The 9966-nt window shown below is 38.2% G+C and overlaps 1 non-coding gene across 1 annotated transcript; it reads right to left on the reverse strand.

Annotated features, from left to right (window-relative positions):
- Window positions 1-6013: 6013 nt before the first annotated feature.
- LOC117278606 (small nucleolar RNA R71) lies at window positions 6014-6116 on the reverse strand. The gene has a single exon (XR_004508965.1). It is a non-coding gene; the product is annotated as a small nucleolar RNA R71 (small nucleolar RNA).
- Window positions 6117-9966: the final 3850 nt, after the last annotated feature.

Genomic DNA, 9966 nt, shown 5'->3' on the forward strand with positions numbered 1-9966 from the left:
AGGATTACATGCTCAAATGGGTTAACTACGATACATAACAATTAGGAGGGTAAAATATATATATGGCTCAATAAAGAAATGCCTATATCACTTCCAAGACTGAATAAAACTACTATTTCGCTTTGCAAACACACATGGCAAGTTCTAGGCATCAAATGTAATGCACAGAATAACACCCAAACCTCACACATACATAACACATAGCTCACTCACGATTGGTTTCATCAAGACACTCTAGTCAAAGCAGTTAAGCAAAGTTAAGCCTATACAATTTGAGGTACTTATCCACGAGTCAAAAACTGAGCCTAAGCATCACAACCAAAGTACTCACTATTCTCAAGGCATAACAAAGTCAAGAGATATTGCTTCAATTCAAAACACAACACAATGGCTCCTATTCCTAAAAAAATAAAATTAGCTGCACCCGGTTCAAACAAAACCCTTGAAAATGAACCGCGGCACAAAGAAAAATCAAGGGGTAATTGCTACACTACCTAACAAAAAAAAAATCTTTTTGTCTTTTTCCTTTCGACTTAAATCCCTCAAGAAAATTGTCTAATAGATCCATCGTCGGGAAAAGTCCAATATTTTTTTTTATTTTAAAAAAGGCATTATTCAATTAAACTAACACAGCTAAAGTAGCATAGAAAGTCACCCAGACAATCTCCTCACCCCATACTTAAAATTGTGCATTATCACCAATGCACACCCATAAATACAAGAGGGTAAAAGAAACTCCCTGGTAGGCCAAAGGTTGAAGCACTAGCATCTCATAGGGTACTCAGACTTCTCCCAGATCTGGTCCTCATGCGGGTACCTCACACTTAGTTCCAACCATCTGGTTTGCTATTGCATCCTTCCAATGGCTTTGCTTTCCATGCTGCTGTTAAATCAAAAATCGACACTACAAGAATAATACAATAATATAAAATAAAAATAAAAATAAAAATAAAGTAAAGCTGGGTTGCCTCCCAACAAGCGCTTCATTTAACGTCGCGGCATGACGCAAATCACTTTGTGCCTCCACCTCGAGCTTATAAATTAAGCCCCAAGTTTTGCTTCGAGCTTATGATTATGCTCCTGGGGTGGTGGAACGAATCTAACTGGCCCAAGGAAATAATGTAGTATTCTGCACTTCTTGGCCTTTAGATGAGGTGTGTAATTTTGACTTTCTGGCAAGAAGAATTCCAGAATGTAGGCACATTGTTCCTCATTCCTTGACTCCTCAAGTAGCCCAGATAACTCTATTTTTATATCATCATCAAAACATAATGTGGAAAAATGCTTGGAGTGTGGACCAATGCGCTCAACTACGTGAACATTTGGACTGTCTACATCCTCAACACCAATGACACTAAATATGTATCATCAATGTCCTTGGTTGACTCTAGTATCTCTTCTACATCATCGACATCCTCTAAATCTAGTTCAGTTGATTGTTGGTGTTCTACTCTGTCCTCCTCCCTTAGCACCTCAATTTTTGCATCTAATACAAGATCCTTTTGGCTACTATCCATAATATTAGCTGGTTGAGCATTAAATGCTTCAACTAATTGACGCATTTGTGCCTCCAGGTTGCGAATAGCAGCATCTTGCCTTTTTATGTGAAGTTGTTTCTCAATATTTAGCTCCACAAGGCACTTTAGCATATCCTTGATCTCTTTCAGGTCATCATCCCTGGGTTCTTTGTTCCTATTAACTTCACAAGAAAAAGAAGAACCGTCATAGTAAGGGGTTGGGGGATGATAAGAAGTATAAGCACAACCATGAAAGTGACCATCTTGACCACCACACATATCACACACATTCTACACATAAGATTGAGTTGGTTCACATAACTCGCTCTTGTGAATATTTTGATAATTTTGCAATGAGTGGCTTCCTCTAAAATATGCATAAGGAGGATCAAAAGTAGAATTACCAACATCAAAACTCTCATAATTCCAAGATGCCATGCCTCTCAAGTCAAATTTTTTTTTTTAAAAAAAAATAATCAAATACAAGAAAACAAAAATAAAAGTTCAAACTTGCAACCTAGAAATATGTACACCTACAGCTACACCGTTAGTTCCTCGGCAACGACGCCAAAATTTGATCACGCCCAACTCTAGTCCTAAAAAAGATAAGCGGTTGTTGCAAATCTAATCCGGTCTAAAAGTCCGGAGTCAAATCCCACAGAGAACTAAGGCTTAGCTATAGCTTTTTAATATCACTAAGAATACAAGTTTGAACAATTTTCTAAATTATAAAGATTGAGATTTATATTTCTAACGAATAAACTAGCAAATACTAGAAAGCGGTAAAATTATCAACTAACGAGACAAAGGGTTGGAGTCTAAATTAAGGAGGTCTAGAGTTATGATTTTTCTAATTGTCGGAATCCTTCCAGCTATGTTCCCAACAATTTTACCGATGTATTTTCTACTGATCGTGAGAACTTTAGGTTCCGTAATTCTCTCTCGAGCAACGACAATAATTTACTAGGCATATTCTCTCGAACTACGCTAGTTGGCTTCATCGAACATATAGATAACAAATAGATAAATTCAAAGGATAAATTATATTAAAACATAACAAGAATTCATCCTACAAAAGGTTCCATCAAAACTCTAGATAACAAATTAGCTATTCATAATAGTATGCATAACTACAATACTAGAATTCATAATCAATAATAGAAATAGGAAGAAGGAAGTGAGAAACTTGTAGAAGAATTCTCCGCCTTGCTCCTAGTGTGTTTTTGCCTCCTTATGTCTAAAGTGTGTCAAAAGTATGTCCAAGATCCTCAAAATATTATTTTTTTTCATGTATATATACCAAGTAGAGTCGGGCCCTAACAATTATACCTTCTCCTACGCGAAAAAGGACACTTTTCCAAGTCAGGACGTCCGCGGCCGCGGATTTTACCCAGTGCTCTGCCTCACATCCGTGGCCGCGGATTCGACCGCGTTTTCCACCCTGTTTCGTTTGGAATATGGAAACACATAAAACAAGAAAGTTGTATCCCTTTGAATTATCTTTCCAACCATATATTGTGAAGCCCAAATGGAGTTCTGAGAAGAAAGTTATGTACATTTTACTAGACAGTGCGCAATATGTCTATTCGTTTCTTCGTTCGTCCTTAACTATCATCCGTTGATCCCCGAACACGATCCCGGCTTAATTCATTGGGATTTTACTCAGATTTCAAAGCTCCAAATTACTTGAATTTATTTCATAATATCTACATAGCTTAGAATCACTCCTACAAGGCATAAAACACACAATTAGTGCAAAACACTAGCGATTAAAGCTCAAACTCAATTAAAGTGCAGTAAATTAGAGCGTAATAAGCGACTAAAATACGTAATTATAGTCTATCATCAACGATCCACTAGAAAAAGATATAAAAACTTGGTAGTTGTATTTGGTGTAACTACTGAAGCACATAAAGTTTGATTACGACAACCTGAGTTCTGGGTAAGGGATGAGAAAATCAACTAGAAAGAGATGTTTTAACAAAATCATAATTTGGACAAAGGATAATCAAAGTTCAAAAAGATAAACCTGTACGTGTCAAATAATTAAAAATGATTCTGATAATATTGTTTAAAGAAAAGATTTCCATGTATTACAAATAAAATATTTTTTTAGTTCTTTCCAGCAAAAATATTCTCGTTATTAAGGAAACACGAGACAAGATTTTTTACGTTTAGTTGGCATCTTCCATGAAGTTCTCGTGAGTCGTGCGTCATTAAGATTCCATTTATTTGCTAAGGTTTAAATGGGGATAAATTCCCAGATAATTATATAACAAAAAAAAATAAATATTTTTCGTCAAAGTCATATCACTATATTTCTAATACAAAAGTCATAAGAAATTTTCATCCAACTCGCACAAAAATTGTAATAGCCAAAAAACCCAACTTTTCGATGCAATACGTTTTTGCGTCAAATTATTCTTTTTTTTTTTTTTTATTTCAATCTAATAAATATTGGCCCAATTAAGAAACGCCCGCTGATACGATGCCAAAATGCTATACTTTTAGCACATTACTCGCCCTATATTTTGTTGGTCTAATGAGTTATCGTGCGCTATTTTAGCTAAATTGTGTTGTTTTATGTGTAGGAACATCGGAAGGAATCATCAAATGAAAATTGCACAAAAAGAGGACAAAAATACAAGAAAAGAGCACAAAAGCATCAAGTATCCAAACTGTGCTATAGACCAGGCTTAGCAAGGTTTAGATCGCGCTACAGAGCTCGCCTAGCAAGGTTTATACCGTGCTACAGAGCTCGCCCAGCGAGGTTTAGACCGCGCTATAGACCAGGCTTCCCGAGGTCTACAGCACGGTAATTAAAAATCACGGGTTAAAAGACCCAAACACGAAATTGGACCCGGGGATTGACATAAATACTCCCCAAATGAGTTATTCTAGGGTTGGACATGATTTGGGAGAAGAAATAGGCTGCCAAGCACTGTGGAGCAAGAATCAAACGAGTTTTCCCTTCCTTTATCTCTTTACTTTGTAGCTTCATGTCTTTAAACATTATGTTGATTGTTGTTGTATTTATGAGTAGCTAAATTCTCTTATCTAAGGTTTGATAGAACCTATTGGAGGATGATTCTTTACTGCATTTAATATAGATTTGCCTTTGATTTTTCTCTACTTGTTCAACTATATTTTCATTGTTGTAAATTGAAGAGCTCTTAATTAACTGTGCCTATTTAGTGTATATATTGCTCGAGAGAGAGTGTACATTTAGGTAGTTGTTGAACAACATCACTCCTAACGTAGTTGAGAGATCGATACGGAGGGCTTAAAGGCGGGATTAGAGATAACAAAGCCTTGGTGCGATTGTCGTGAGCGGTATATTAGTGCCAGCTAGCGTAGTTCGAGATAATACGTCTAGTAAATTATAGTAGTTACTCGAGATAGAGAGCTATGACACTTAAAGTACTCACGATCGGTAGAAAATATTTAGGCAAATTTATAAGAAACGTAGCGGGGAAGATTCCGACAATAGAGAAAATCATAACCTTAGACTTTTCCAAATCTTGTCTACAATATTTGCCTTGTTAGTTATAAATTACTGCATTTTTAATTACTTTGATCTTAGTTAGTATACTCTCAAATTGTTATATAATATTTCTGAAAGTTGATTACTTGAATTCGTGCAAAATGATTAGTTGTAATTAACAAGTTATTTTCCTGTGGGATTTGACTCCGGACTTGTAAACCGGATTATATTTGCAACGACCGCTTAGTCCTTTTTATAAGGCATAGTTGGGCGTGATCATATTTTGGCACCGTTGCCGGGGAAGCAACAGTGTTACTAATTACAACTATAAGAATTTGTAGGATTCTTAGTTTAGTCAATTTTATCCATTTTTATTCATTACATTGAAATTCTAACGTTTGTGGTCTTGTGTGTTATAGGTGTATGCCTAAAAATTCTTCAAGAACTGGTGAATTATTTGAAATATTACCGGATCCTGAAAAAACTTTCAAGGCATTAAATTGTCCAAACAAAGAAAGACAAACAACATCATCACCCAAGAGAACAAATTGAACCAAACATGGGTGACGCTTTGGATAATCAAAATAATCGAAATAATGTGAATGACCTAAACAATGAGGGTGTGGCACCTCTTGTGCCAGAAGCATCTTTGTATGATTGGGCACAACCCACTACTGAAACTTTGGCAACTGCAATTGCAGTCCCTCAGATACAAATGGAGTCATTTCAAATCACAAACAACATGCTACATTTGCTGCAAAACAAGGGACTGTTCTCCGGGTCTTACATTGAAGATCCACAACAGCATCTAAAAACTTTTCTGTCAATTTGTGTCACGCAAAGGCAACCGAATATAACACCTGAAGCAATAAGACTGTTGTTGTTTCCATTCTCATTGACAGGAGAAGCCCAGACTTGGTTTATTCGCTCCCCATAAATTTCATTACCAATTGGGAGGAATTAGTCATGCAGTTTTTGAACAAGTTTTACCCACCAAATAAGACCGCCAAGAAAGTTCATGAAATATTGAGCTTCAGGCAGAAACCAGCTGAAACATTACAAGAAACGTGGGAGAGGTTCAAAGGTATGCTGGTTAAGTGTCCACATCATGACATTCCAGATCAGATGTTGGGACAACGATTTTACATGGGATTGGCGGATAATTTGAAGGCCAATGTTGATGCTTCAGCAGGTGGAGCATTTTTGAGCAAGTTATTTAGAGAATGTAAAGTCTTGCTAGATAAAATGGCTCAAAACTCAGGCTGATTGACAAGAGACACTACAATCACCCTTATAGTTCACTCAGTAGCATTGGACCCAAACAATTCCATAGCCGAGAATATGGCTACTATGATGATGCAAATGAGTATCCTCACCAAGAAGATTGATAAATCAGGCTAAAAGCAGATACACATAGTTGACACGACTAATGGAGGATTATGTACACTATGTATTAACCAACCATACATGTGTTCATGGAGTGGTGAAAGTGACAACCAAAACTATCAAGAGAACATGAACTATGTGGGCAACTATAGAGGCCAGAGGCAAGGTGGTCAGAATTGGGGGTAACAAAATCAGCAATATAGACCAGCACATCAACAATACAATACCACCAACAATCCTGGAGCTATGTGACCACTGGGTCAAGTAGTACCTTACCAAAGGCAACATGGGTACAGTCAGCATAATCAACAGCTAGCTTATCAACAACCTCAGCAACAACAACTAGTAAGACAAGATGATGGGTTGTCTGAAATTAAAGGAATGTTGCAGCAACTGATTGGGTCTAATGAAAAAATGCAAGAGAAGGTGGAAGCACATGAGTCAGCGATAAAAGGTATTGAGATTCAATTAGGCCAAATATCTATGGCTCTGAATAATCGTCCCCAAGGGACTTTACCTGCAGACACAAATGTCAATCCGAAGGAGCAGGGCCCGAATCAGCTTATGGCGGTGAGCCTGAGAAATGGTAGAGATCTTGATTTAGAGCAAGAAATTGCTCGTGAGAGGCGGTCATCTGAAACACTTGTGACGGTTCCAATTGAGTTAGATGAGTCAACTGATCTAACATAAGTAAGAGTGCAACCATCCCATAAGAGAATAAACATGGAAAAAGAGGTTGCGAAAGAGACTGAGAAAGTGCAGGAGAAGGCATTAGAAAAAGTGCCTGAGAAGGATCTAACTCAAGCTACAGCAAAGAAGCGACCTCCGACACTCTTCCCACAGAAGTTGGCCAAATATCAGAAGGATGAACAGTACAAAAAATTCATGGAAATACTGAAGCAAATTCAGGTAAACATTCCTCTAATTGATGCTCTGAAGGAGATGCTCGGTTATGCAAAAATGATGAAGGACTTGATGTCTCGTAAGTTCGATTTCCCAAGACTTGGCAACTGACACGTTGACACAAACTTGTAGTGCTGTTGTGTCAAGACCTATAGTTGAGAAGTTATCCGACCCTGGAAGCTTTACAATTCCATGCACCATAGGTAGCTATGCATTTTGCCAAAGCATTGTGTGATTTGGGAGCAAGTATAAATATGATGCCATTGTCTATCTATAAAAAGTTAGGAATTGGAAGGTCAAAGCCCACATCCATGTTACTGCAGCTAGCTGACCGAATGGTGAAAAGACCATCAGGTATTCTTGACGATGTACTTGTGCAAGTTGGAAAATTCGTGTTTCCCGCAGATTTTGTCATTCTGGACTGCAAAGTTGATGAGGAGATTCCCATAATTTTGGGAAGGCCGTTCTTAGCCATAGGGAGAGATCTGATTGATTGTGAAATGGGGGAGCTGAAAATGAGGCTGAATAGTGAAGAGATAACATTTAATGTGCAAAAGTCTATGCGGCGACCCTGTGAGTTTTCAAATTGCTCTTTGTTAGACACGGTGGATGTAATCATAGAGGAAGATGATAAGGCACTTAATGCAAAAGACCCTCTAACAGCCTGCCTTATGAACTTAGAAGAAGTAAATGGTGAGGACTTGGCAGAATGGGTGTTGGCTCTTCAACGGAAAGGGTACTGGAAAAGAGAGCTCCAATTCGAGCCTTTACACTCAGAAGAAAGAAAGACCCCTCCAGCCAAGCCATCGATCGAAGCATCACCACAATTGGAGTTGAAACGCTACCATCTCACCTCAGGTATGCTTTCTTGGGACCTAATTCGACTTTACATGTTATTATCTCATCTGGTTTGTTAGATGTGCAGGTAGAACAACTTTTTCAGGTGTTAAAAGAGTGCAATAATGCAATTGGTTGGACCATTGCAAATATTAAGGGTATCAGCTCGGCCTTCTGTATGCATAAAATTCTATTGGAAGATGGGCACAAACCTTCTAGAGAACATCAAAGAAGGCTGAACCCTAACATGAAGGAAGTTGTAAAGAAGGAAGTGATCAAGTGGTTAGATGCGGGAATTATTTTTCCCATCTCAGATAGCAATTGGGTTAGCCCAGTTCAGTGTGTGCCAAAGAAAGGAAGGATGACTGTTGTGCAGAATGAGAACAATGAGTTAATCTCAACAAGAATAGTCACAAGATGGAGAATTTGCATGGACATAAGATTGAACAAGGCCACCCGGTTAGATCATTTTCCCTTGCCGTTCATTGATCAGATGCTAGATAGATTGGCAGAGAAGTCCCACTTTTTCTTCTTGGATGGATACTCGAGGTACAATCAAATATCTATCACCCCGGAGGATAGAGAGAAAATGTCATCCACCTGTCCATATGGAATTTATGCTTTTCGGAGAATGCCATTTGGCCTATGCAATGCACCCGCCACATTCCAAAGGTGAATGATGGACATCTTCACAGATATGGTAGATGATATAATGGAGGTTTTCATGGATGATTTCTTAGTGGTGGGAAACTCTTTTGATGATTTCCTTAGAAATCTTAAAAGAGTTTTGCGGAGATGTATGGAGACTAATCTAGTGCTAAACTGGGAAAAATGCCATTTTATGATACAGAAAGGTATAGTCTTGGGACACCTAGTGTAAAGTAAGGGCATTGAGGTGGACCACGGCAAGATTGACGTAATAGAGAAGCTGCCACCACCCACTTCCGTCAAGGCAATAAGAAGTTTCCTTGGTCACGCCAGTTTTTACAGGTGGTTCATAAAAGATTTTTTCAAGATTGCTAACCCTTTGTGTAAATTACTTGAAAAAAATCACCCTTTTGTATTTTCTGATGACTCCAGGGTAGCATTCGAAGGATTGAAGAAGAGGCTAATGTTGCACCTATCATAGTTGCACCCGACTGGGAGCAACCATTTGAGCTGATGTGTAATGCAAGTGACCATGTCGTGGGAGCAGTACTTGGACAGAGAAAAGATAAAATCATGCATCCAATCTACTATGCAAGTAGAACATTGAATGGCACTAAACTGAATTACACAGTGATAGAAAAAGAGATGTTAGCAGTTGTGTTCGCATTTGAAAAATTCCGATCCTACTTGATAGGTTCGAAGGTAATTGTTTATACTGACCATGCTTCTCTAAGGTACCCAATTGATAAAAAGGAAGCAAAGTCGCACCTGATTCGATGGGTTCTACTGCTACAAGAGTTTGACTTGGAAATTTGTGACCGAAAAAGAACGAAAAACCAAGTTGCCGATCACTTGTCCGTGCTTGAAGAAGCTAAAACGAAGGTTGAGGTGGAAGATATCATGGAGACTTTCTCGGATGAACAACTGTTAGCCACGAACCTTGAGGAAGCGCCATGGTATGCAGACATTGCAAACTACCTGGAAAGCGGTATTGTTCCCTATGAATTGTCTTTTGTGGAGAAGAAAAAGTTTTTTCGTGATTGTCGCATGTATTTCTGGGATGAACCATATTTGTTTTGGATTTGTATTGATAACATGATCCGGAGATGTATTCCTGAGATAGACCAAGCTTCTGTTTTGCAGGCATGTCATGCTTTGCCTTATGGAAGTCATTTCGGAGGAGTAAGGACA

The sequence above is a fragment of the Nicotiana tomentosiformis genome, chromosome 2 (assembly GCF_000390325.3).
Source record: "Nicotiana tomentosiformis chromosome 2, ASM39032v3, whole genome shotgun sequence".
Classification (NCBI taxonomy): Eukaryota; Viridiplantae; Streptophyta; class Magnoliopsida; order Solanales; family Solanaceae; genus Nicotiana; species Nicotiana tomentosiformis.